At 35.4% G+C, this 25,731-nt stretch overlaps 1 long non-coding RNA gene across 1 annotated transcript in view; it reads left to right on the forward strand.

The window, feature by feature from the left end:
• The window catches only part of LOC123583491, a 131,329-nt gene that overhangs the window by 81,527 nt on the left and 24,071 nt on the right, over positions 1–25,731 (forward strand). Inside the window, exon 2 of the long non-coding RNA XR_006704900.1 lies at positions 21,448–21,505. This is a non-coding gene — a long non-coding RNA (uncharacterized LOC123583491). The remainder of the gene's footprint in view (positions 1–21,447; positions 21,506–25,731) is intronic.

Raw genomic sequence — 25,731 nt, forward strand, 5'->3', positions numbered from 1 at the left:
AATATGTATTCGGTTTCTCTGCCCAGTTTTTTAAGACACTTTTTAACATTTATTTATTTTTGAGAGAGAGAGTGAGTGGGGGAGGGGAAAAGAGAAAGGGGGACAGAGGATCTGAAGTGGGCTCTGCACTGACAGAGAGCCCAATGAGGCACTAAAACCCACAAACCATGAGATCATGACCTGAGCCGAAGTCAGATGCTCAACCAATTCAGCCACCCAGGTGCCCCTCTCTGCCCAGTTTTTAACTGAGTGATTTGTTTTTTTAGTGTTGAGTTGTATAAGCTCTCTCAACCATACATCTTAACTCTTGCTATGTATTCAGCTACATACAATCCCTAAATCAGCTTTTTTCCTTCCACCTTTCCCTAGGTTCTTCATATGAATCTTCATCATGTCTAGGACAGTAATGTGAAAAGATAGTGTTCTAGAAGTGAGGAGATGTGACTCCTAGAAGCATCATTAATGTCACGAGCAAGCATTTTGTAAACTTATTTACCCTTCTCCCTTGATATAAATGAGGAAAGCAAGACAGAAATAGTTTAAATGATGTGTGCAAAATCTCAGGATTAATAGTTGAAAAAGTAAGAGTTAGAATTTTACTACCTTTGGCCTGGACCCTTTTCCATAGTAGCCTGATGCATGTTAGAACTAAATCTGAAAATTCAAAAAATATTATGCATATTCTTTTCCTTTCTTTTCAGAACCTAGGACATATTATCAAATATGGATAAAATAGAACTTGAGGGCTGTGAGATTCTCTTTACTGGTCAAGAGGAAAATAAATTTGAATGTGCAGATATAGGTAGGATGCAGTATCTATTGAGTATGGTAGAAAGGTCTTTTGAATCTCAAACACTTGCTATAGATGTGAGTGTATATACATGTTGGGAGGGAGAAGGGGCTATAGTGATATATGGGTGATCAAACTGAATCACTTTGAGGGTCAGAGGGGTTGATAACTCGACATGATATTGAGAAATAACAGGTATAAATTGGGGCAGATCTGTGCAAACAAATATAGGGCCATTCTAGGCGTTGGGAACTAGGATTCATCAGGAAAGCCCATAGGGGTTGATGAGCATTAAGCTAGTAATTAGCATTTAATTTTGCCTTTCTTCTCAAGCCCCTCATACCTATTTTCTGGGAGAGACATTCCATATGTGGCTATTGGTTATTGCTCAAATTCATACCTGACCCTTTTTCTTCTCTCAGGTAGCTTATGAAAGAACCTGTTTCTAACGGTTAGTGATTGTACATTTCCTATAGTATAAAACTATGCCATTAATTTGATCATTATGCAGTTGACACAAGGTCTGTTTTTATTGATTACACTATTTCTTATACCTTTGCAAATTTATCATATTTTCTGGATAACCAAACACTTAAAAGTTTTCTCTAATATTCTCCAAAAAGGAAAAAAAAAGGATCTCTTTCAAAATCCCTATTTTCACATTGTGGGTATCTGGGTTCTTGAAGATGGGAAATTAATAGTTATATGCTGAATTGTATTCCTTCCAGGTTCAAATGCTAAAGCCCTAAACCCTCAGTACTTCAGAATGTGACTGTATTTGCAGATAAAGTCTTAAAAGAAGTGATTAACTTAAAATGAGGTCTTTAGAGTAGGCCCTAATCCAATATGACTAGGATCCTTATACGAAGAGGAAACTGGGACACATGGAGAGACATTTGAAATGTGTGTGTGTGTGCGTGTGTGTGTGTGCGTGCATGTGCATGCAGAATGCAGAGGAAGTACCATGTGAGAACACAGAAGGCATCCTTCTGCAAGTCAAGGAGAGAGGTTTCAGAATGAAGCCAACCCTACCAATACCTTGATATTGGACCTCTAGCCTCCCAAACTGTGAGAAAATAATTCCTGTTGTTTATTTCATCCACTATGTGGTATTTTCTTATAATGGCCTAGCAACCTAGTATACTAAGTATCACATGTTACTTTTTTTTTTTTTTTAACCAATTTGTGGACTCTTTCATTTCTATAGATCCACAAACTCCTTCTGAGTCTAGTTGTTACTGGAACAATTCTTGCTGTTTCATCCTGTGTTTATCTTTGCAATGTTATCAAAGTATTCCCAGCAAGAGTTAAGCATACAACAAATTTATATATTTATATATTAAATTAATAGTTCTTCTATGCTTATTATGGACCAGGGACTTTTCAAGCACAATGGTGAATCCCAAGATCCACCAATAACTTAAATTATTAAAAATAACAATATATAAATTTAGGTGTACATATTAGAACTTTTGGGGGTGTCTGGGTGGCTCAGTTGGTTGAGAATCCAACTCTTGATTTCGGCTCAGATCATGATCCCAGGGTCATTGGATTGAGCCCCATGTCAGGCTCTGCCCTGACCATGGAACCTGCCTGGGATTCTCTTTCTCTCCCTCTGCCCACCTCTCTCACTCACACTCACTCTTCTTTCTCTAAAATAAAATAAAATAACAAATAAAAATAAATATTAAAACTTTTTGTTTTTGACACCCATTACTTAGCAAATGAGAATAATTTTCTTTATGGCACTAAATTTTGAGAGGGGAAAAATCATTCATGTATGTATTTAATTTAAAATTAGATTTTAAAAGTTTTCAGAAATGCATTTTCTTTAAATATAGAAATTACTATATTCACCTAATGACTGATGTATATGAATTCGTCTGTAGGTAGTTTATTGTTTTATATTTCAAAAAAAGTCAAAATTGGAGCCTCAAAGCCTCATGTTCCAGGAATTGTCTTTTGGTGGGTGCTCCTTAAATGTCCTTTGAAAATGTGAGCATTCACCTGTCCATTGGCATAACTATAATACCAAAACTTTGATGGGGATATCATTGCCTTGGTGAAAATAATTATTGTATGGACATTTTTTTTTTCCCATTTAGCTCAAGATGACAAAACAAGCCTTACATCTGTCTGGTTTGGTAGTTTCAGTGATACATTGATTGTTTATTATTGTGTTCTGCAACAGGCAAAGTATGAGCTAATCCTTTGGTAGTCTAGTAGCACTTTAGCAGCCACTGGATAAAAGTGACTTTCTAAGTTAATGTTCTTTCTTATTAACAAATGTCAGAAATTGAGATAAGGAGGGAGCTTGAGGTTGGAATTTTCCTCCCATAGGAACACATCGCTTAGCTCTTATGGGTTTAGCACACTTTTAATATTTTAATGAAGGCTTTTTATGTGCCTGTGCTACTTAATATTCCAAATTAAGGTCTATTCTCCTCCTGATATGCACATGTAGCTCCTATTATGCACCATCAAGAGGAGTGGTAGAAAAGCCTCTATCTGCATGGAACAGCACATGCCTTAAGCACAGAAGGTCAACAATCGCGCTTTGACTAAGCTAAGGCTACTTAATGAGAGCTTCAATGCTTCAGTGAAAAGTGTTTTACATTTTAGTCAGAGCACCAGAGTTGGATAATGATAAGTTTCAATATGTTCTTAGTCAAAATAATTTCATAGTTATTCTAACGTCATTCTCCGCTTCCAGAAGTACAACACATGCAATCCATGATGTGAGGACTACCTCAGAAATTTCAGAAAAGCACAAGTTTAAGCTTTAATGGGTGGTATAGCTTAGTTAACTCCCACAGTCTTTCTGTTTAGGCCCTAATGACCTGAATTTACTCGTGGGTTTTTGTTTGTTTGTTTTATTTGTTTTGTTTTTTACTAATGGCTGATGGTCTATCACTAGGAGGAAGAGATAAAACATCTACGTGGAAATTTTTCAGCCATCTAACACTTGATTAAATGAAAAAAATAACTATGGATAATATTAATTTAAGGAAGAAAAAGACTTTGCAATATACTGTAATTTCAAAAGATGAACATGAGAATGTGTGGGCCAAAATACTGCTTGAGCAAATCTACTACCAAGGAAACTACCCATATATTTTTAATTTGCATTCCGGAGCAAGTAACCAGAAGTATATCTCTGCCTAATATTTTACCCATTTAATGCTGTTAGTTTGGTTCTGAGAGGATTGCTTCTATGAATCATTGTGACGTTGGAGAATATCTGGATTGTCATCTGAGGAAATCACACACCATATTTAAAAGTAATTAAGAAAGAGATGTAAATGTCTAGCTTTCCTTTAAGATATCCTGAACTGACATAGTCTCTAGACTAGGGTTAATCTTGGAGAAAACCGATGAAGATGACAACCTAATGATGGATTTGAAAGATTCTGAGGTAACTATTTATTTATTTATTTATTTATTTATTTTTATTTTTATTTTTTTAATGTTTATTTATTTTTTGAGAGAGAGAGAGAGAGAGAGGCAGAGAGAGAGAGGGAGACACAGAATCCGAAGCAGGCTCCAGGCTTCGAGCTGTCAGTGCAGAGCCTGATGCAGGGCTCGCACTCACAAGCTATGAGATCATGACCTGAGCAGAAGTCAGACATGTACCTGACTGAGCCACCCTGGCACCCCTAAGCTAAATATTTACAAATCAAATTATATCCCCACAACTACGACCATTGCTGCTTCATTGTTCGGAATTAAGGCATTGGTCGTAAGTGCTGAAAAGGCCAAAGATGAAAGGGACCTAGAAATTACAGAGTACATATTTTTGGTTTTATAATGAGGAAGCTGAAGGCTCACAGGCTTATAATGAGTTTTCACCTCTTACTACCTTATTGTGAACTTTATCAGATCCATTACTAATGATAACTGGCCATAAATATATTGTTAGGGCAGAGGTTGTTCAGAAGTCAAAAGAAATAGCTAATGTTTTGGGTATATTCCAGTTATCTATTTTTGTGTAAAAAAACTACTACAAGATTTAGAAGCATAAAGCTACAATCATTTTATTATGTTCATAGAATGATGCAGTAACAGGGAATGGTTCAAGGGCTGAAGGCTGAAATAGCTTGAGCCAGAGGGTCCTCTTTCAAGATTCTTCACTCGCGTGTTTAGCACCTAAAATAGGATGGCAGAACAATGGGCTCAGCAAGGAACATTGATTTGGAGATCTACATGACTCCACTCCAACATGGCCATCTTATAATAGTTAAACTTTTACACAGTTGCTCAGGGCTTCTAGATAAAGTGTTCCAGTAAAGAAGATGGGAATTACATAGATCTTTTATGACCTAGCTGTGGAAGTGACATAGCATATTATCTTGTAGGCACAACCTTGCCCAGATTCAAGGAGAAAGGGCATGGATCCCACCTTTTAATGAAACAAGTGTCAAAGAATTTTTATTTTAAAACTGCATCAGAGTGGGATGGGTGGAGTGGAGAAAGAAAGCAGTGAGGTAGTTCAGACTTCAGATGAGCAGTGACATTAATCATAGACTTTATTGCTGCCTCTATTTGTTAAATACCATTTTAAATTAGAAAAAATAAAGGGGAAAGGAAATATCAAAGAGATGAGATCTCTATCTTTAAAATTTTATTGTAGTTTTTCTTAAATAATCTTCTCTACCAGGGCTTATGTAGAAAGTTGTGATCTGGTTTCTTTATGACAACCAGAGGTAATGACAAGAAAATGATCATTTGGGGGTAAGAATGGTGAAGATTTAGTCCATAGTGATTTTTTTTAAACTGTAACTCAAGATATCTTGCCTAAAGGTTTTACAGTGATATGAGTGAAAATCAGGCAGGTGTACTTTTCACCTGTTGGGTTTGAAACTTCCTTGTAGCCTTGTTTTTCCATTTCTTTCTATTATAAACATGCAAGGATATAAACTTTATAGTATAGTAAGACAAAGTTAATTGGCATAGCTATTTAAAGAAAATGAGTGATGAATGGAACAAAGGAATCAATTTAATTAGTCAGAATGAATTCTTCAATCTAGTCAAGATTTCTTTTATTAATTGCTTGAGTGAGTTTGGTTGCTTCATTGGCAGTACCTGCTGAGCCAGGCAAGTTTCCTGATAAGAGATTTGGACCTATAGTGGGGGCCATTTAAATGATCAGGAGAAGGCTTGAATAAAATTTGGCAGGATGAATTTTTATGGTTCATATTAAGTAGACCAAAGCCTTTCACACTGAAATGGGCCACATATTCTTTGAGAGAGAATTTATTAGGGAGCTGCAGATAGCCATCTTTTGTTAGGAATATGAAGAAGCGGTGAGAGGTAGGAATGAAACTGGAGGTCAAGGAGAGTATGTAGGTGGCGAGAGACAAAGAGACAGAGGCTGCCAGAAATGTAGTGAATGTGCTGAGAACCACAGATGAACATCTACCAGGTTCCGCAGAAAGATAGGGAATCCTGTCTTTCCCAATGCTTTCCAGTCCCCAGTTTTAGTTATTTATTAAGTGTGGAGAGGAAGATATCTGATAGCTCTCATTTCAGTGAAACACTCATACACTAAAAATTAACTTACCTCATTAAAAAAAATTAACTTGAGTTTGTACCGAAGAGTACTAAGACTTATCTCCTGTACAAACCAAGATGCTGTACATTATGGAGATGTCATTAACAAAGATGAATTAGACACTGATCTTTTCCTAATAGAGACCCCAAGCCATGAAATGAAATAAGACATACACAAATAGCTGCACTATATTTTGTATTATGTAAAATAGCTTAAAATAGTCATTCATTGTACATTAATCTAGGCACATGAGATATAGTCATGACCAAACATATTAAAATACATGCTATTATAGATTGTACATCCTAATAAGAATAGATGGAAAAATAAGCATTGTGTAAATAAATAGCATATTAGCAGGTGATAAATTCAATGGATAATAAATAGAAGAGGTAGGAGTGATCAAGAATGTAGGGTGGGAGAATTGTATCTTTACATAGGATGGTCAGAGTAGGCTTCAAGGAGAAGGTGGTATTTATGTAAAGACTTGATAGAGGTGAGGTAGTTGATCATAAGAATAACTTGATGAAGAACATTCTAGACTGACAAGTCACGGAATGCCTCAGAGTGGAGTGTGTCTTGTGTATGTGAGGAATAGCAAAGAGACAAGTGAGGCTTGAATAGAAGAACAATGGAAAAAGGAGCTATTGATGAGGTTAGAGAGGTAATAGAAATGATGGTTCATGTAGATCTTTGCAGACTGTTGCCTACTGTATCATGAATAATAAAAGTTATTAATCAGGAGGATGATACAAAAACCCACACAAGGATATAATGGTAGATAGGACCAGGTGTTAGTAATGGAATTACTGAGAAATAGTTTGATTCTGGACAGTCTGAAGGTTGAGTCAAAGAATTTCCTGATAGATTGGACAGGGTTTGCAAGAGAAAGATGTATAAAAGACATTTCAAGTTTTTGGTGTGAGGAACTGCAAGGATGGTGTTTTTACCCTCTGAGATAGGGAAGAACCATTTTGGATGGAAAATTAAGAGTTCAGTTTTGGACATGTAATGTTTGAGAAGTCTATTAAACTTTCTGGTGGAAATATCAGGTTGATTATATAGGTCTGGGACTGGCAGAATAAGTCAATTGATGAGTCCTTGGCAAATAAGTAGTATTTTTAAGCTATGAGATTGGATGACTCACCAAAGAATTGAGTGCAGATAATGAAGAGGAGGTGATTATAGATTGAACCTTGGAATATCCAAAATTAGGAGGTCAGTTCAAGGAGAGAGTGCTGCATGTGCTGAATACACAGGAGAGAGATTGTTTTATGTAAAATAAAGAGATTAGTTTGAGTAGGGAAAACTTAATGAATGAAATAACATTTCAATTGAGTGCTAAGAATAAGAGGTGTTTGTAATGTGTAAAATTGGAGGGGGATGTTACATTAAAGTAAAAAGGAATAGGACGAGCAATATATGAATGAGAAACAGCAGGTATTTCACTTTGACTATCAATAACATGTATCAAGGTTTAGCAGTAGGTTACATAGATAATATAGACAGTATACTGCAGCTAATAGAAAACTGTGTAAGGCCTTTGTACAAAGAATGACATGATGAGATCATGCTTTAGGAAGAGTAATCTAGCTGCATAGGGTTGTTAGATTGAAAGGGGTAGAGTTTGGTTTCTGAGAAATGAGTTAGAGATTAAATGAAATGATATATAAGAGAGAGAGAGAGAGAGAGTGTGTGTGTGTATGTATGTATGTATGTATGTATGTGTTTTACTCATAATTTGTCACTGTAGTGGTTAATTTTGTGTCAACTTGACTGGATCATGAGATACATAGACATTTGATCCAATATTATTCTGCTTGTTTCTGTGGGGGTATTTCTGGATGAGATTAACATTTATATTGGTAGGCTGAGTAAAGCAGATTGCCCTCCCTAATGTGGGTGGGCCTCATCCAATCAGTTGAAGGTCTAAATATAACCAAAAGGCTGACCCTCCTGTAAGTAAGGGGGATCTTGCTCTGGCTGTCTTTGAGCTACGACTTTGTTCTTTTCCCATTCTTCATACTCGAACTACCTCATTGGCTCTCCTAGTCCTCAAGCTTTCAGAATTGAGCTAGAACTAATGCCATCAGCTCTCTTTTGTCTCCAGCTTCCCACCTGCAGATGTTGGGACTTATCAGTCTCCATATCATATGAACCAATCCCTTGTAAATTAGTCTCTCTTTCTCTCTTCTTCCCCATGCATGCGTGTGTGCGCATGCACACACACACACACACACACACACACACACACACACACACACTATTGGTTCTATCTGGAGAACTCTTATACACTTACTAAAGAATTGGGAGAATTATTAATCATGTGTGACTAAAGGAAAAAAAAAAGAAAAGTGATTCTCATTGAATGTGGCTTTGTGCCAGGCCATAATTTTGTACCATAATTTTTAATATCTGCTCTCTAGATTAATAACTTTTTTATATCCAGTCTTATACTAACAGCTGAGAACTACTAGTCTTCATTCTTCAGTTTCACAAAGCTTGCATTTAAAGTTACAAGGCTCTGTTTCTATAGCTCAAGATACTACTTTAATTCATGTTCTACTGTGCTAAACTGTGTAGTGCTAAAATAAAAGATGTGTTGATATCATTCAACATGTGGCTTATATGATACCTGCTATTACTGAAAGTTGTTTTTTTCCAGGTCATTTTGCTCTTCATCTATCTTGTAGCTATGTTGTACTATGGTGTCACACAGGATTTTTTAGGTAACCTCTACCTAATTTATACTTTGTCTACTTCTGTACTACCTCTAAAATATAAGTGTCAGTAATGTAGGTAGGTTGTCTATTTTGTTCATTACTGTGTACCTATTGCCTAAAACAGAACTTGACACATAGTACTCAAATAATAATTACTAGTTAAATGACTGAGTGACTTAAGTGAATACATGTAGTGGCTAGAAGTTTCAAATTAGATGCAACCTGATAAAAGTTTGCATGCTATTAAGCTATCTTTAACCCTAAACTATTTCAATTTTTGATTGATTTTATTTTTTCCCTGGAGGTAGCAACCATGGTTCCATTTAAAAGTATTATATCCACTTTGAGATCTTGGAAATTAAGAGAAGATTAATGTGTTTAAATTATATGTTCCAAAGTAAAAACAAAACTGAACAAAAACAAAACAAGATCAAGAAGAGATTTGAAAAGAGTTACAAAAGATATTTGAATAAACATGAGATATTTCTGCTACTGTTGATGTAACCTAAGGACACAGCATAATAGGTAGGAGATTATGATGGCAGTAATTGTGAAAAGGACTATATGGGATAGATGTGAAATATTGTAGTGGAAGAATCAGCATGGCCTCCCAACTGACTATAGGTAGGAAGCAAGATATATGAACTAGAAAATGAAACTCTTAAGTTTCAAGTGTGGGTGATTGGGGAAAAATAGTCAAGCCAGTAGCTGAAAGGGAGAAGTCATGTTACCTAGGAATCTGAGGAGTTCAGCTTTGTGAATCTGGCCTTTGAGATTTTGTTATGGTTTCAAAGTAGATGAAGCAAATAAATAGCTAGAAATGAAGATGAAGAAATACGGTAGTAGGGGTACCCAAATGGCTCAGTTTGTTGTATAGTATGAGACTCTTGAATTTTCTCAGGGCCGTGATTTCAGGCCCCACATTGGGCATATAGAAAGGAAGGAAAGGAAAGAAAGGAGAGGAGAGGAGAGGGGAGGGGAGGGGAGGGGAGGGGAGGAAAAAGGAAGAAAGAAAAAAAAGGAAAGAGAGAGAGGAAGGGAGGAAGGGAAGATGAGAGAAAGAAGGGGAGGAAGAAAGGAAGACAGGGAAAGAGAGAGAGGGAAAGAAAGGAAGAAAGGAAGAATGAAAGAGAAAGAAAGAGACAGAGAGAGGGAAAGAAAGGAAGAAAGAAGAATGAAAAGGGGGGAGGGAAGGAAGGAAGGAAGGAAAGGAGGAAGGAAGGAGATATAGACTCACTGGTATGCCACAGAAGTAAACTTGAAAGTTTGAAGTATAGTGAGAAATAGCTAAGAGAAAAGGAAAAAAGGTAATAAAAGAGGAAGAGGTGGGAGAAAAGGATGAGGACACCATTTTGGAAGGCAGACTGGAAAAAAAAAGCCAGTAAAGAAGACAGGAGAAAAAATGATTGTAATAGGTCAGAGGGTAATCCTAAAGGGACAGGGTCAGACAGTGATAATCAGAGAGTCTCCTGTGGAAGTTAGAGATCATAGAAGAGGATGAAGAAAAAATAGATTTGATTGATGAGTGGTTTACTGTTAAACTTAAGAACAGTTTAAATTCTGTGGCAAGAACTGAAAGGGAATAGAGGACAAATGGCAAGAAAGAGAAAACAAAAGTAAAAGATGGAATAAAGTAGTCTTTAGAGAAATTTGACTGAAAATAATGCTGGAGGTATGCACAAGAAAAGAACTCACTGAATCTATCATTTTTTATTTTTAATTTAATTTCATTTTGGTAAGAACACTTACCATGAGATTGATGCTCTTTACAAATTTGTAGGTTTACAATACAGTTACAATGCTGTAAAGCAGATCTCTAGAACTTATCTTGCTTCACTGAAACTCCATTTGCATCTGTGCTAAAATATTTGGAATATTTTATGATGTTTGGACTTCTTGGTCTATTCTTCTGTCTCAAGGAATCCTGTTTCTCTGGGTTTCAATCAGTTTTTCTTCTTCTTAGTCAATTATAGTAATGCAGAATTTATCTGAATAGACAGACCAAATATATGAAAGTTAATTAAAGAAAATATTGATAAAAATGTGATTTGTTTTTGGAACTTGTCAGCCGAAATGAATATTAATCCAGAGTCTTGCACAATAGCAGACTAATACATCTATCTCCTGGTGTATCAAATCATGTTTGTTTTTGGAATATTGATCATAAGAGTTTGACTCAATAAAACGTTCTTCTTTTTTAAAAAAAATCAGGTTTATTGAGGTATAATTGATATAAAATTGTAAAATACTAAAAATGTACTTTGTGGTGATATGATACATATATTTTTATGAAACAATTCCCCCCTAATCAATGCAGCTGTCTAATGGTATTATCCATGAACTTTTTTGTTATGAGAGAGAATACACTCATATGCTCAAGACTATAGCATTGTAGTGAGTTATCAAAGTATAATAGAGGCCAGAACCACCAATGGGTAACAGGTTTTTCAATGTATCCTTTCATGCATCTTGTTTGCATGGAGAAGGGAATCTTATTTATTTATTTTTAAGTAGACTTCACTCCCAGCAGGGAGCCCAACGCAGGGCTTGAAATCATGACTCCAAGATCAAGACCTGAGCTGAGATCAAGAATTGGATGCTTGGGGCAACTGGGTGGCTCAATCTGTTGAGTGTCCGATTTCAGCTCAGGTCATGGTCTTATGGTCTGTGCGTTCGAGCCCCGCTTTGGGCTCTGCCGACAGCTCAGAGCCTGGAGCCTGCTTCAGATTCTGTGTCTCCTTCTCTCTCTGCCCCTTCCCCACTTTCACTCTCTCTCTCTTCTTCTCTCTCTCTCTCTCTCTCTCAAACATAGATAAATATCAAAAAAATTAAAAAAAGAGAGAGAGAGTCAGATGCTTAACTGACTGAGCCACCCGGGTGCCCCAGTTGTCTTCTTTCAGACTTTAACTGTTCTCAGATATTTTTTCCATTAATATCATCAGAGTATTTGTAAGCAAGTGTTTGTTGCTGAAACTTTAATTTTTAGGACTATTGACATTTTTAAAAACATCTGGAAGATATTTCTTAATGTTAAATAAAAATGTCAGAAAGAAGCTTCCATGTTTATGACCTGAAGTGGAAGCTGAGGAAGTTTTACTTTCTTCCAATTGTAGTGAGTAATACCATGAACTGAGCTTTCCCTACTAAAGTTGAGCAATTGCAAGAGCAATGTCACCCTATGGCTGACATATTCAGCTTTTTTTGCTTTCATCTTTACTATTAGTGTAATAAAACTTTTCTATGATTTCCATCTGTAAAAATAGTGACTTCATCAAATTTTTGGCATAGCAAGAATTTTCAGTATTATTTTTTTCATTGTTATTATAGTTAATGAATGACAGAAATACATGACTGCTATTTCTTTGCTTTTGAGGTTAAGAAATTCTCTTTTAATAATTAGGTTATTTTAGCTAAACTACTTATATATAATGGTTCATAGCAGTAACTTCTGGAAATATAGTCTTGAGTCATTATTAATGAAGTAAGCTTTTGAAAGATACAGACATTTATGAAAATCTTCAGTAATGCCCTTAGAGTTTATCTTAATAAAGTAAGCAGACAAATATTAAATAATATATCAACTTTATATTTTAGTCCTCAGAAATCTATGCATATCTATTATCTGAGAAATTATGTTTATGCAAATATACCTCAAAAGCTGCAATTTAATTTGATACTCTTTGGAACCAGGTTTCCATAGGAAATCACTTTCTTGATTAAAGAATTGATGTGTAACCTCTGGCAGAAATGACAACATATATCATAAGTAACAAATTGAAAATAATATGACCTATGCTTTAAACAGAAGACTTTCTAAACAGCACACACAATTATTTGAGTAGGATGCTGCAATTGCTAATCTTACACTTAATTAATGATTTAAATAATTAATGGCTGTGGATATGCAGGTTGAGGAGAGAAGGTGGGGACAGCAGTAAACGACCAGAGTTCCCCCAGGAGTGAAGGCCAGTACATAGAAAGTTTCCATAAGAGAGGCAGGACTTGGCAAGGCTCCATGGCCAAGCATGGGGTCATGGTATAATTTTTAAAATACAGTTGATGGTATCTTTAATATTTTAAATATTTTGAACCTTAGCTGTACCCATTTAATTGTAGATATATATGCATTTTTGAAAAAAAAATATATGGTGTTTTTATTTGTATTCCTGCCTGCCTTTATCTTGACTTAAATGCTTTAGATTTTTACCATTTCTACTTCTTTAACTTGAAAAATGTTTTAAAACTATTCCATATTGCTCTAAGTAATTAAGTTTATTCCTCCCACATGGTGCTTAATATATTATGGTATATATTTACTACTTTTATTCTTGCTTTCATGAGTATAATTGCATCTGAGAACTGAGAATTTCTTTTTCTTTTTTTTAAGTTTATTTATTTTGAGAGAGAGGCTGTGTGCACTGGTGCCAGTGGGGGAGAGAGAGAGAGTGAGAGAGAGAATCCCAAGCAGACTCCACAGTGTCAGCACAGAGCCCAACATGGGGTTTGGGTGTTTTATCTCACAAACAATAAGATCATGACCTGAGCCCAAATCAAGACTCAGAGGGTTAGCCCACTGAACCACCCCAGTACCCCTGAGAGAATTTCTTTAACTCAGTTCATTCCTGGTCTGTTCTATCAACCTAAGTAATTATTTAAGGTTATCTAAATCTGAGTTCTTCTCATGAAATATTGAAATAATAGGGACTATTTAAAAAGATTTTTAAAATATTTTGCAACACCTGATGTTACACATAGTTTTTAATTTACTGAAATTTACTTATAAGTCAAGTATTTGCAGGGGCACCTTGGTGGCTCAGTTGGTTGAGCATCCTACTCCTGATTTGGGCTCAAGTCATGATCCCAGGGTCATGGGATAGAGCCCAGTGTTCAGCTCTGGGATGAGCATGAAGCCTGTTTAAAATTCTCTCCCTCTCTCCCTCTGCCCCTCTTCCCTGCTCATAGCCTTTCCACGACCCCCCCCCCAAAAAAAAAAGAAAGAAAAGGAAGTCAAATATTTGTGTAAGATTTGTGATTTTTATGCTATATATAAATAGAAAAATCTCTAAAGCCATGTTTATCAAGATTGATGATGATAAACATGATAAATGGACTCAACAAAACATTTCAATATAATCTATGCTTTTGAAACAGTATGTAGAGTTATCTCTCAAATGTATTTGACATAAAACCAGTGAAATGTAAGCAAAAATCAGAGACTAGTATAAAACCTAAAAGCACTGACTTTGGTTATTAGCTAGATTCTAAAAACCCAAGTAGAGCCTATGTTCATATCCTGGCTGTAATATTAATTGACTGTCCCACCTGTGGCTGGGCTCTCTGTGCCTCTGTTTTCTTCTGGTAAAAATTATTGTTAAGACTTGTTAATTTTGGTAAAATTCTTGCAACACAGTCTGACACATACTAAGCAATATATATATATATATATATATATATATATATATATATATATATATATAAATAATAAAGTACAAAAATACCTTTAACTTCTTGTGATTGATTCTAATATTTCTATTTAGTTTTATTTTCTTATGACTGGTGCATGTCCTGATGAGCTAATTTGATATATTGACCAATTATATACAATTTGAAAAACAGAGCATTTCCTTCTTTAAATTTTTTTTAATGTTTATTCTTGAAAGAGAGAGAGAGCAAGTGAGCATGAGTGGGAGAGAGGCAGAGTGAGAGAGGGACACAGAATCTGAAGCAGCTCCAGGCTCTGAGCTGTCAGTACAGAGCCCGACATGGGGCTCGAACTCACAAGCCTTGAGATCATGACCTGAGCCAAAGTTGGATGCTTAACCGACTGAGTCACCCAGGCGCCCCCAGAGCATTTCCTTTTTGGCAAATCATAATGTACGCAAATTGCTTAAGCATGTGGAGATGTTGTGCAGAGAAAAGAAACCTATTTATCATTTCTTAGATAGTACTGCTTGTTTACTTGTCCATAGAAATCTTTTCATTTAAACCAGGTATATTAGATTGGGTTTTAAAATGGACCCTCAAGATTGCCTGTGGTAATTCCTGGGATCGTGAATATAATGAGATAGTATTCCCTGCTTATGTTACTTTACACTTAAAAAGGGCTTTCAGATGTAATTAAAGTCACTAATCAGCTGACTTTGAGTTAATCAAAAAGAGGATACAGGGATGGACCTAACCTAATCACATGAATCCTTTAAGAACAGAGTTTTCTCTCAATGGTGTTGGAAGGAAAGACAGAGATACTAAAGGCACAATAAGGATGTGATGTACTGTTGTATTGCTGGCTCTGAAAGTTGAGACAGAATTTTCAAGGACCCAAGTGTGGTCTCCAGTTGCTGAGAGTAACAGCTGGCAAGCAAATGGGAACCTCAGTCATACAGTAGCAAAGGACTGAATTCTGCCAATGACCTGAATCAGCTTAGAAGTGGATTCTTCCCTAGAGCCTCCAGATACAATCCCAGCCTGGCTGATACCTTGGTTATGGCTTTGTGAGACCCTGACCAGAGAATGCTGCTATGACTGTTTGGACTTCTGACATACACAACTGTGAGATTTTAAATAGATGTTATTTTCAGCTGCTACATTTGTGGTAATTTGTTGCACAGTAATATAAAATTAATATACCAGAACACACAACTATAAATTAAAATAAATTAACAATAAGAAAGTAACTATAAGCACAGAAGGAAAGGTATAAGGGAAAATTTTATGTTTATTTTCAGTTTTGTTATGTCTTAATAGTACAAGCAAGAAAAAAATGTCAGTTTGTGGATGTATAATGTTGTTCTGCATAATCAGTATCTTGCTATAACAACATCTTATAAAATGCAGCAAAAGGGGAAGACAAAAACAAATTGGCTAAATCATTTTTGTGGGCTTATGTTTTTTTTTTTTTTTTTTTTATGTCTGGAAAGATCTTTCCTCAAAAAGAAACCTCATACTCTTTAGCTATCATACCCTACTCCACTCATGTCTCATGTCCCCAGCCCTAAGCAACCACTGTTACTATAGATTTTCTTATTATGGACTTTCGTATCCATGAAATTGTATAATATGTGGATTTTTATGACTGGATTCTTTCACATAGCCTAATGTTTTCAAGATTCATTCATGCTGCATGTATTAGAACTTTATTCCTTTTTACAGCAGAGTAATATTCTATTGTATAGATATACCATACTTGTTTCTCCCTTTGTTGATTGACATTTGGGTTATTTCCATGTTTTTGCTCTTATGACTAGTGTTTCTATAAACATATGTGTACCAGTTTTTGTATGGACATATGCTTTCATTTCTCTCGGGTATATGTGTAGGAGTAGAATTTCTGGGTCACATGATAACTCTGTTTAATCCATCAAGGAGCTACTTGCTTATTTTCCAAAGCAGTTGCACCATTCCATATGTTCATTAGCAGTGTATAAGACTTCTACTTTCTCCATATCCTCACCAACACTTATTATCTGACTTTAAATTTTACTCATCCCTTTCGGCCTGGCTCATATACTATCATTTCTGCTGAGTCATTCCTGATTTGTTAGCAAAGCATAAAAATTTCTTCTGTGGACTGCCAAAGGATTATATTTGTTTGTTTCTAGGGCTCCCTTTACTTTCCTCATTGTATCATTGTTAGTATAGGTCTTACCTGCCTACCAACTTCAGCGTCTTTATTTTAGAATTTGTGTTTAATTTTCTAATTTCATCCTTCAAAGCACAGCTGTTCTAGGTGGCTTGAAAGTAAGAGAAGTTCAGAAAGTATTTACTGAGGGTTTTAGATTAAAAATGAACCAGATGACCTAATTCAATGTAGTTTATGACAGTTTCTGCTACTGTGAGCCTAGAGAGCTTGTCTGGCTTAGTCATACATGCACAGAGTTATTCAATTTCAAATTTTATGCTACCACTTATTAATTACGTGCTCTTAAGGAGATTTCTTAAACTTTCTAAGATATTTCTCTATCTACAAATGTGAATTTTAATATTGTATAAGATTATTGTGAAGCATAAATATGATAATTTATGTGGAGCACCTACTATTGTTCCTGACACATCCTTGATGCTCATTACATGGTGGCAAAACTATTTTATAAGCAATGAGGAAGACAAAATGTAATAATCCTCCCATCGCACACTTCCCTTAATAGAATCATGACATACACGTTTAATTCTTATTACATTTTATCAGATTGCAATTGTTTTTGGATTGAATAAATGTGGATTGCAAGTCACTTAAAATTGTAGAATCAAAAGCATTGGGTCTGGTTGTCCCATCTACAGCCTGCTGTAAGATGTATTGCACATATCTGTGTCTTTTGCTTGTTTTGTTGCTCATCTTGAAGTTTACCTCTGTCATGTTAGTGCATTTAATAAAACACATTTTCTTTTGTGATGTGCATGTTACTGTCTGGTGCTTACATTTCACATAGTAATACTGTATGATACTCCGTGATATAAAATTTCAGTAACTCTGAATCTCTATTAAATGCATGTGGAATGGACAGGTACAATCACCTAGAGCAAGAACAAATGGATAATGACAATACTCCAACAGAATAAGACATGTAGAGTCTTTAGGAGGCAAACATTAAAGTATATATGCACTCTCAGAATGGTATTAGACATAGAAAGTGAGGTTGCTGTTATACCTGCTGTTGCAAATTTTGTTTGCTTCACTGAAAGATCAGTGATAAGTGCATTCTTTTGCTATCTATTTGAGTGGATATAAAGGTTTTTACAGATTTCTTAAAATTTCTATACAATATCTAAATTATTCATCTATGAGTTCAAGTCATATTTTTTAAAAAAGTTTTACTGTTGTGTAGGAGAGATATTATGTGGAGAGGCTGCATTGTACTAGATAAAATATACTGAGAAACAAACCAAAAAACAGTTTTTATCCAGAATCTACTACTTGTCAGTTACTAAAATCTCTTTGTGGCCCAGTCTCCTTGTCTACAAAACAGATAATAACATTTCTCATGTTTAGCATAATTTTTAGCTCAATTTGTCGAGGGCACTAGCTAAGGAATGCTCAGATGGTTCCACTTTGCAATCTTGAAAGTTTCCTACAGCACAAAGATGAATTATCATTAAGCACTAGAAACTGGTCCTAGGTAGCCTTTGGCTTCCTATCTCCATCAAAATTTACTAGTAAGTTTTCAAGTATTGTGGTATTCCCTACCAGTAATCCCTTTCCCCAGGATTTACTACCAAAGTTGTCTTTCTTTGGAAGATCCCTAGTAAAATTATGACTCTCTCACAGTAACTTTCCATCTTGATGCAAATGTGGCCCTTCTGTAGTCCTGCCTTATGGTTTCAGTCCACTTACTTCCCTATCAAACATGTAAATCTCTATTCTAATCATTGTATCAATTGAAGTTTGTTTAGGAAAATGAAACCAAGGAAAAAGACTTACTGCAGAAAATTGGGTGTTTATAGGGAGTTGGGCGTTCACAGGGAATTAGATGTTCACATAGGGAACGAGGTATTTACAGAAATATTTTAAGGAGGTTGCAATTGGACTTTCTGTTATAAGATCACAACACTCTAGCTGTGATAAAGACAAAACGAAACCCTTCTATTGCCACTGCTACTACCTGTTAGCACAGCCATCATACACCCAGATGATTAGTGACAAGGGAACAGAACATTCAGCCTGTCTGAAGCAAAAATACTCCTGTTAGAGCTTGCTTGCTATAACCACTACTCCCTCCCAAATACAATGTGAATGCAACTAATTCACTTCGAGAAACCTAGATTCCAGGGGAGTTGAAGTTATATGATTTTTGCCTTCTAATCTCTCCAACAGGAGGGTAAAATGGAGTATAGGAAACCAAGGCTAAGCAATCACTACCGTTTCTATGTAGCTAATATTTCTCTAGTTGTTTTTCAGTGGCCTTGGACCTTTTCACCCTTGAACCTTGTGTCCCTATATACTCTTGAGATAGTGTAGTTCTACCTTGGTCCTTTAAGAATTATGTGAGGAGAGACAAATGAGCCTCACCTTGTAGAGCGTTAGCACTAACTAAGCTGTCATTCGTTTATCTCCTTTCAGTGAAGTTGGTATGTATTTGCCAAAGTAAAAGAACTTCTTGGATCTACATATTCTGAAGAAGCATGCTACTCTTACTGAGAAACAGAAAAACTCACTTGAAGATATTTTTTATCAATCAAGAGAAAAAGGAATATACACTTATAAGTGGGGAAGTGGGGTCCTCTGATTTTCTTTTAATTTCCCATGAGAATGAAGAGATATGTTGATTCAAGTACAGTGTTTGTCAGTAGGCAGTGTGCCTGATATCAATTTCATTTCTCTGTAACTGTGATACAGATAGAATCCCTATCTCCAGTTGGAGGGTAAATTGCTATACATATTCTTACAGATTTTTTGACAGTTAAAAATTCTCTTAACATTTTAGGACAAAGTTCAGACCTTTTTTCCAAAGATGCAGAAGGAGTCTAAAAACTATTATGGTGCTCATGGAAAGGCACCTCAGATCTCCTGTTGTGGGGAGCAGAGTTAAACACGTGTCCTGCTGCCACCTCTCAGGATCTACCACCATGTACACAATGAGGTCGTGCTTCTCTAAAATCTTCTCAATCAGTGATTAAATACAGCAGGGATACTAGTGTTGGCCTTTTCTGATGGCAAACTGGATGCTTCTAGTGGGCAAGCCTGGGTTGGGAATTCCCTGTCTTTTTGGTTGAGATTTTCTCAGAGCTGCACTGCAACCGATCCTCCTTATTGCTGCTCTTCTTTCCCAGTTAGGACTGTGTTGCAGTCTGAGGGTTTTCTTTGCCTGCCTGCGCTTCCTCCCCTTTATTCTTTGCAGATGTTTCTCCGAGTCTCTTGAGAGACAGATCCCATCTCCTGTTTGCTTCTCAGATGACCCAGACAAATACAATGACTTTAAAGATTACAATTAGAAATTGTTTTGAAGATGGCAGACGTAGAATTTCCATCTTCACGGAGAATAGGAGTGGAAGTAATTGATTAAATCCAACAAGTGAAGGTACTTCAAGTAGAATTCTTAAATGCAAAATCTTAGAGATTCTGAGGTGGGATAATATTGGATGACAAGTTAGAAGTATACTTTTTAGAGAGCTTTAGGAAGAGAGCCAATAAATATATTGAGTTATTGTATTTATAATATTTGTACATTTATAATGCCTAAATTTATGGACATTCTCCCTGAGTAGTGGAATCCTGTTGGTTTCAGCCATGAAATTGTGCTGTTGAACTAGCTCTCCATCTCTAATGCTAGTTTTGGACAAGTTAGCCACATGGTAGATTCAGTATACTTAAGGTTGCTAGTCATGGTTTATTGAGTGTGTTTGTAAGTAAATATATTTTGGTTTTCAAATATGGAATAGAAACTAATTGTAATATAGAAACTATCTGAGCTTACTGTTAGTCCTTTAAGAAAAAGTTCCTTATTCTGGAATGTGCTCCTTTCAGGGTTGTTGTATCCCTGGTTTTAGCAAACCTTCTTCTTATCTTACTGACTCTCCAGTATTGCCCACCATTAATCAACCCGTTTCTTTAGTATGGAGCCATGGCAGTTCTTTCCCCTCCCTGGGATCTGTCCCTACATATAGCTTACTTAGGAAAGCACTTTCCCTTTTTCCAAAAGTCTACATTTTAGGGTGTGGGCATAGTTCTGTAAAGATATGAATCCTGTGTCCATAACATGTAACAAGAACAAAGAAAAAAAATTTCGACTATTCACATTCGATATTTCATATTAAGCTCTTACCTTTCCCCAGTAGTCACATTACAATTTGTGAAATTGTTCATAATGTGTGATTGTTTTTGAAGATATTTGGTAACTCATTCTTTGCACAAAAACAATAGTAAGCTAGGTGGGAAATACTTTAAATAATTATATATTTTGAGTGCAACCACTAAAATAAACAGATTGTAATATGTAAAATTTTCTATTAGATGACAATATATTTTTATTATATTTAATATTTTGTACATATGAATATATATGTACAAATATATATATATATATATATATTTTCTACTCACTTAGTTCATCTTGAACATCATCCTGGGTGTGTAATTGAGGCAATCTTCCTTCAGTCTCAGTCTTATGAACTTTTGGAGCCTCAGCTTCTATAACTATTTTCTTAGGATGGCTGTATTTGTATAAATATATTAAACTTGATTTTTCACTGAAAGCAAATATGACTACATTTATTATTCCCAGTTTGAAAATAAAACCTTAAATCATAATCTCTAGATAAAGGACATTTCTTTCATGGTTCTAAGTAAAAGAAAATCTGTTTCACTGTTTACTTAACATTTGATGGCGATGTAATAAATAAAACATTAGCCAAAGAGTGACTGTGTCTTTCTCTGCTTTTTCTTTCTACAGGTTGCATTTCATATGGATGTGGGTATGATGTGCTGCAGCAAGATGACGTCTTGATTAGGTGAGTCTGTCAAGGCTGCTTTAAAGTATATTCTCACTGCAGATTTCCCCGGGCTTGATATTTATTGTTGGTATGGCTAGCCTAAATGCTGATGAAAATGGGATCTTTTTTTTTTTTTTTTTTTTGCTTTCTTGGTGATCGAATTCTAGTTTCCATGGAAATAGTATTTGTTGGTTGGTTTATTTTTTTAATGGAACTTATATTAGAAGTGTAATCAGGGAAACATCTAAAAAGTCTATGGAAGTAAGGGCAAAGCAATATCCAAACAGAGGTATATGTCTCATCCTTCATATAAACAGCCGTAGTAGAGATTCAGAGAGCTCTAATAGTGGGCATGTCTTATGTTGAAACAGTTAATACATTATTTATACATGCAGAAATAAACTTGATTAACTTTCTTACCCAATCTGTATATATATAATTTTTCTGCTAATATATATCGGTGCCAAATACATAATTATAAACCTTCACTTCCAAAATTTTCTTGATTTGAATACAGTCACTCTTGCTGATTGATGTTTTCTTTATTGCATTACCACCAAATGTTAAGCAAACAGGGAAGCAATCTTATATTATAGCTGGTTAAGGCACTGCAAGAGCAGGAGGTAAACGTTTGAACAAATGACTTCTCCTGTCTGAGTCATGACCCAGTGGGTAAGATCTTGATTTTCCTTTGGCAAATAGGGGAAATGTCCCAGAGTTTTCAAATCCCTGTTAGTTTGTGCAGCCATTTAGGTGTTGGTAATAAGTCACAAAGGAATTTGTAAAGTTAGTGTGGTGTAATAAAATGAATGTTAGCCCATCAGGTAATGTCTCTTCATAGGAATCTTGGTTTTTTTCTGATCATGTGTGTGATTGTGTGCAAAACATGCCACTTTTTACAGTCATAGTCTCTTTATCTATAAAATGAAGTGCTCCTCTAAGGTGATCCTCTGCCTTCATTCTGGGTTTGTGATTCTATGGATTTTTTAATGAATGAAGTTTTTTGGTTTTTTTTATGTCTAATGAATGGCAGTAGTGCTTTGGTTGCCCAAATGATCACACTGTACGCAATTGGACAGATGGATTATGAACATGATAAGCATTTAAAGTAATGTGATATTCTCATGTCTGGAGTATTTCTGAATAAAACCAGAGGCTAATGAACTGCTCCTTTTTTTTTTTTTAATTTAAGATGCTATAGTTGTTTTTCTCCTTTTTTTGATTCTTTTTCCGGGAGGCATGGGTGTGGATAGAATGAAATATTAAGAACATTTCCAATTACATGATTTTATGAAATATTACTTGAGAACACCATATTTGGTATTAAAATAGATGGGAACTTCTCCTAATTTTTTTTGAGAGTATTTTTTTAAGTTTATTTATTTATTTTGAGAGAGAGGGAGAATGAGCAGGAAAGGGACAGAGAGAGAGGGAGAGATACAATCCCAAGGACAACGTGGGGCTTGTCCTTACGATTGGGAGATTATGACCTGAGCCAAAAACCAAGAATCAGCTGCTTAACTGACTGAGCCACCCTGGTGCCCCAGAACTTTTCCTGATTTTACTCCTTTTTTCCCTTTTTTTCTTCCTAGAAAAACAATATTTTTTTTCTAGATGATGACACCTCTTTGTAGTACAGAATAATTAAAATATTCAAAAGCAAAGTGTTACTTGTTGCTTTGGCCTTTTAAGAATGTTCAGCCAGGGTCACCCGGGTGGCTCAGTCAAAGATCAGACTTCCACTCAGGTAATGATCTTAGGGCTCGTGAGTTTGAGCACCAAGTCAGGCTCTGTGCTCACAGCTCAGAACCTGGAGCCCAATTTGTATTCTGTGTCTCCCTCTCTCTCTGTCCCTCGCTCATGCTCTGTTTCTCTCTCCTTCAAAAGTAAATAAACATTTTAAAAAATTAAAAAAACAATGTTCAACCATATTTTAGTTGAACTTGCAGGTTTATAAAAATTTCTTTTTCAAATGACTCCTCATGCAACATTGACATATTAATACCATGGTATAAAAATGTTAGTTTTAGTAGGAGTGCTTTCAGAAGCTAAATAATTAATCTTGCAAATAATTGATTAAAACCATTATCATATCTATGAGAATTTGAGAATCTTGTAAGCTTTCTTCCTGTTGTAAGTGCATATTCAGGTAGCTGGAAATAATTTTTTAAAACTTTTATTAGTCTTATTATTTTTTTAGTTAAAACACACCTGTCCCAGTATATTTATATGTTTATCTGGGAAATATAGAAGGAATCAGTGATATATGTGTTGCCAAGCACATTGTGTGTGTGTGTGTGTGTGTGTGTGTGTGTGTGTGTGTGTGTGTGTATTCTCCCCAGGGTGATTAGATTCTTTCTGGAGTTAAAGTAACAAAGGCTTTATTTGCCTGAAGGGACAGAGGGAACCATTTAGGAGAATGAGGCAATTAAACAATTATACAACATTTTGAAGACATTATTTCCCCCTATTTGATTTTTACTTCTGGAAGACTGCTTTCTCATACTAGCAGGTTAGAGTAGTTAGAACCTCATACCCCCTTCCCCATCACTCTTATTCACCATGGAATTATATGTTCTTTTATTAAAATATTTTCTGAAAAATTAATGCTTACATTGAGTTTTGCAAACTTAACAATATAGGATTTGAGATGTTTTACTAAAAAGAATTAACATAAAATAATGTTTCAAAGTACAATTTTTTGAAAGTATTATCTCCAAATTGTGTCTTACAAATAATGTCTATACTCTCACTCCCATATATTCGGGATGAGAAATGAAACAAATGAAATGAAACAAAACAAAAAGAATGGAAGAAAATACTATGGGAAACTAACCTGTCATAAAAACGAAAACAAAAGCTTTCAAGTCTAATGGTGGGGAAAAAGACAGGTGGGAAAAGTAGATGAATGAATACAATTTACTATTGATCCAAAAATCTCATCATAGCCTATAATATCAATGTGTAGAAATACAAAACGTTGCCAAAAATTGTTAACAAGTACTAATACCAACTATATTAAAAGATGCAATTCTCCCTTCTGCTAGTCACACTTCCCTACAAAAATAGTTAGCAATAGAATTGAAGGCAAAAGAAATAAGAAGTGAAGATCTTGTAAAATCCACTAAATGGATTATCATTTTCTAACAGTTGTTTATTGGTCTGTATTTGTTAAGTGGTTATGCAGTAACATTTTTTTTCTTGCCTTACTATATGTTTGGTACTGTGTTATATTTATTTTAGGCAGAACATTTGGCATCTGATAGGAATTCTCAACACCAAATGATAGGATGATAGTTTTGTTATCTATGGGTCTCAATAGCCCTGGCAAATAGCAAATGCCACCTTTTTTTTTTCTCCCAGAGAGAAGAGGAATACAGAAAGAAGAAATTTAAGTGAATGAGTTACATAGTATGTTCACAGAATCTTTTCTAAGTAGACTATTAAGGACTTGACAGTCTTCTGAAAAGAAAATGAGCTCTGATGAGGAAACCTAGATTTGTTTCTCAGCACTGACTGTGCGGATATATATCCTTGAAGAAGTTACTGAACTTCTTTATGTTTACTTAACAGTAAAATAAGAGGATAGGATTAAATGATCTCAAAACTCCTTTTCAATTTGGGTAGTCTATGACAAAATAATGGTACATAAGACTTACTTAGGACTTAGTATGTGTCAGATTCTGTAGGGCACTATCACTTTAAGAGTTTTACCTGGATTGTGTAATTGTCAAACAACCCTATGAAGCAAGTACTATTATTAGTTGGATTTTATGAGGAAACTAAAACTTAGGGATTCACGTTTTTAAACAAAGTCACATGTTTGAGAGCAGCAGCGTTGAATTTTTAAATGAGGCTTTCTGACTCGACAGTCTACTAGCATAAGGATCATGCTCTATATCCTTAACATTAGTCATATGCCAGTCGAGAGTTAGGAAGTCATAGCGTAAGAAACCTGCATTCTTTCCAACATTATTTTCCCAGAGTAGATAATTATTTGCCCATCAGCCTGGCTTATGCTACAGTGAAACTTCCTTCCTTTTTGGTTAACATTTTCTGTTCATGCTCACTCTTTACATATTATCTAGAGAGTAGCACATCTTCCAGTGGAATATTTCTGAGTATTTTCCAGAGACTGCCCATGCAGTCATTGAACATGAATCAGAGGGAAGGTTTACGGAAATTATAAATGAACAGTCAAGGGAAAGTCTTTTGTAGCAAAATTATAGGAGTGTCTCCTTAGG

This window comes from Leopardus geoffroyi, chromosome B3, assembly GCF_018350155.1.
Source record: "Leopardus geoffroyi isolate Oge1 chromosome B3, O.geoffroyi_Oge1_pat1.0, whole genome shotgun sequence".
NCBI classification, from domain to species: Eukaryota; Metazoa; Chordata; class Mammalia; order Carnivora; family Felidae; genus Leopardus; species Leopardus geoffroyi.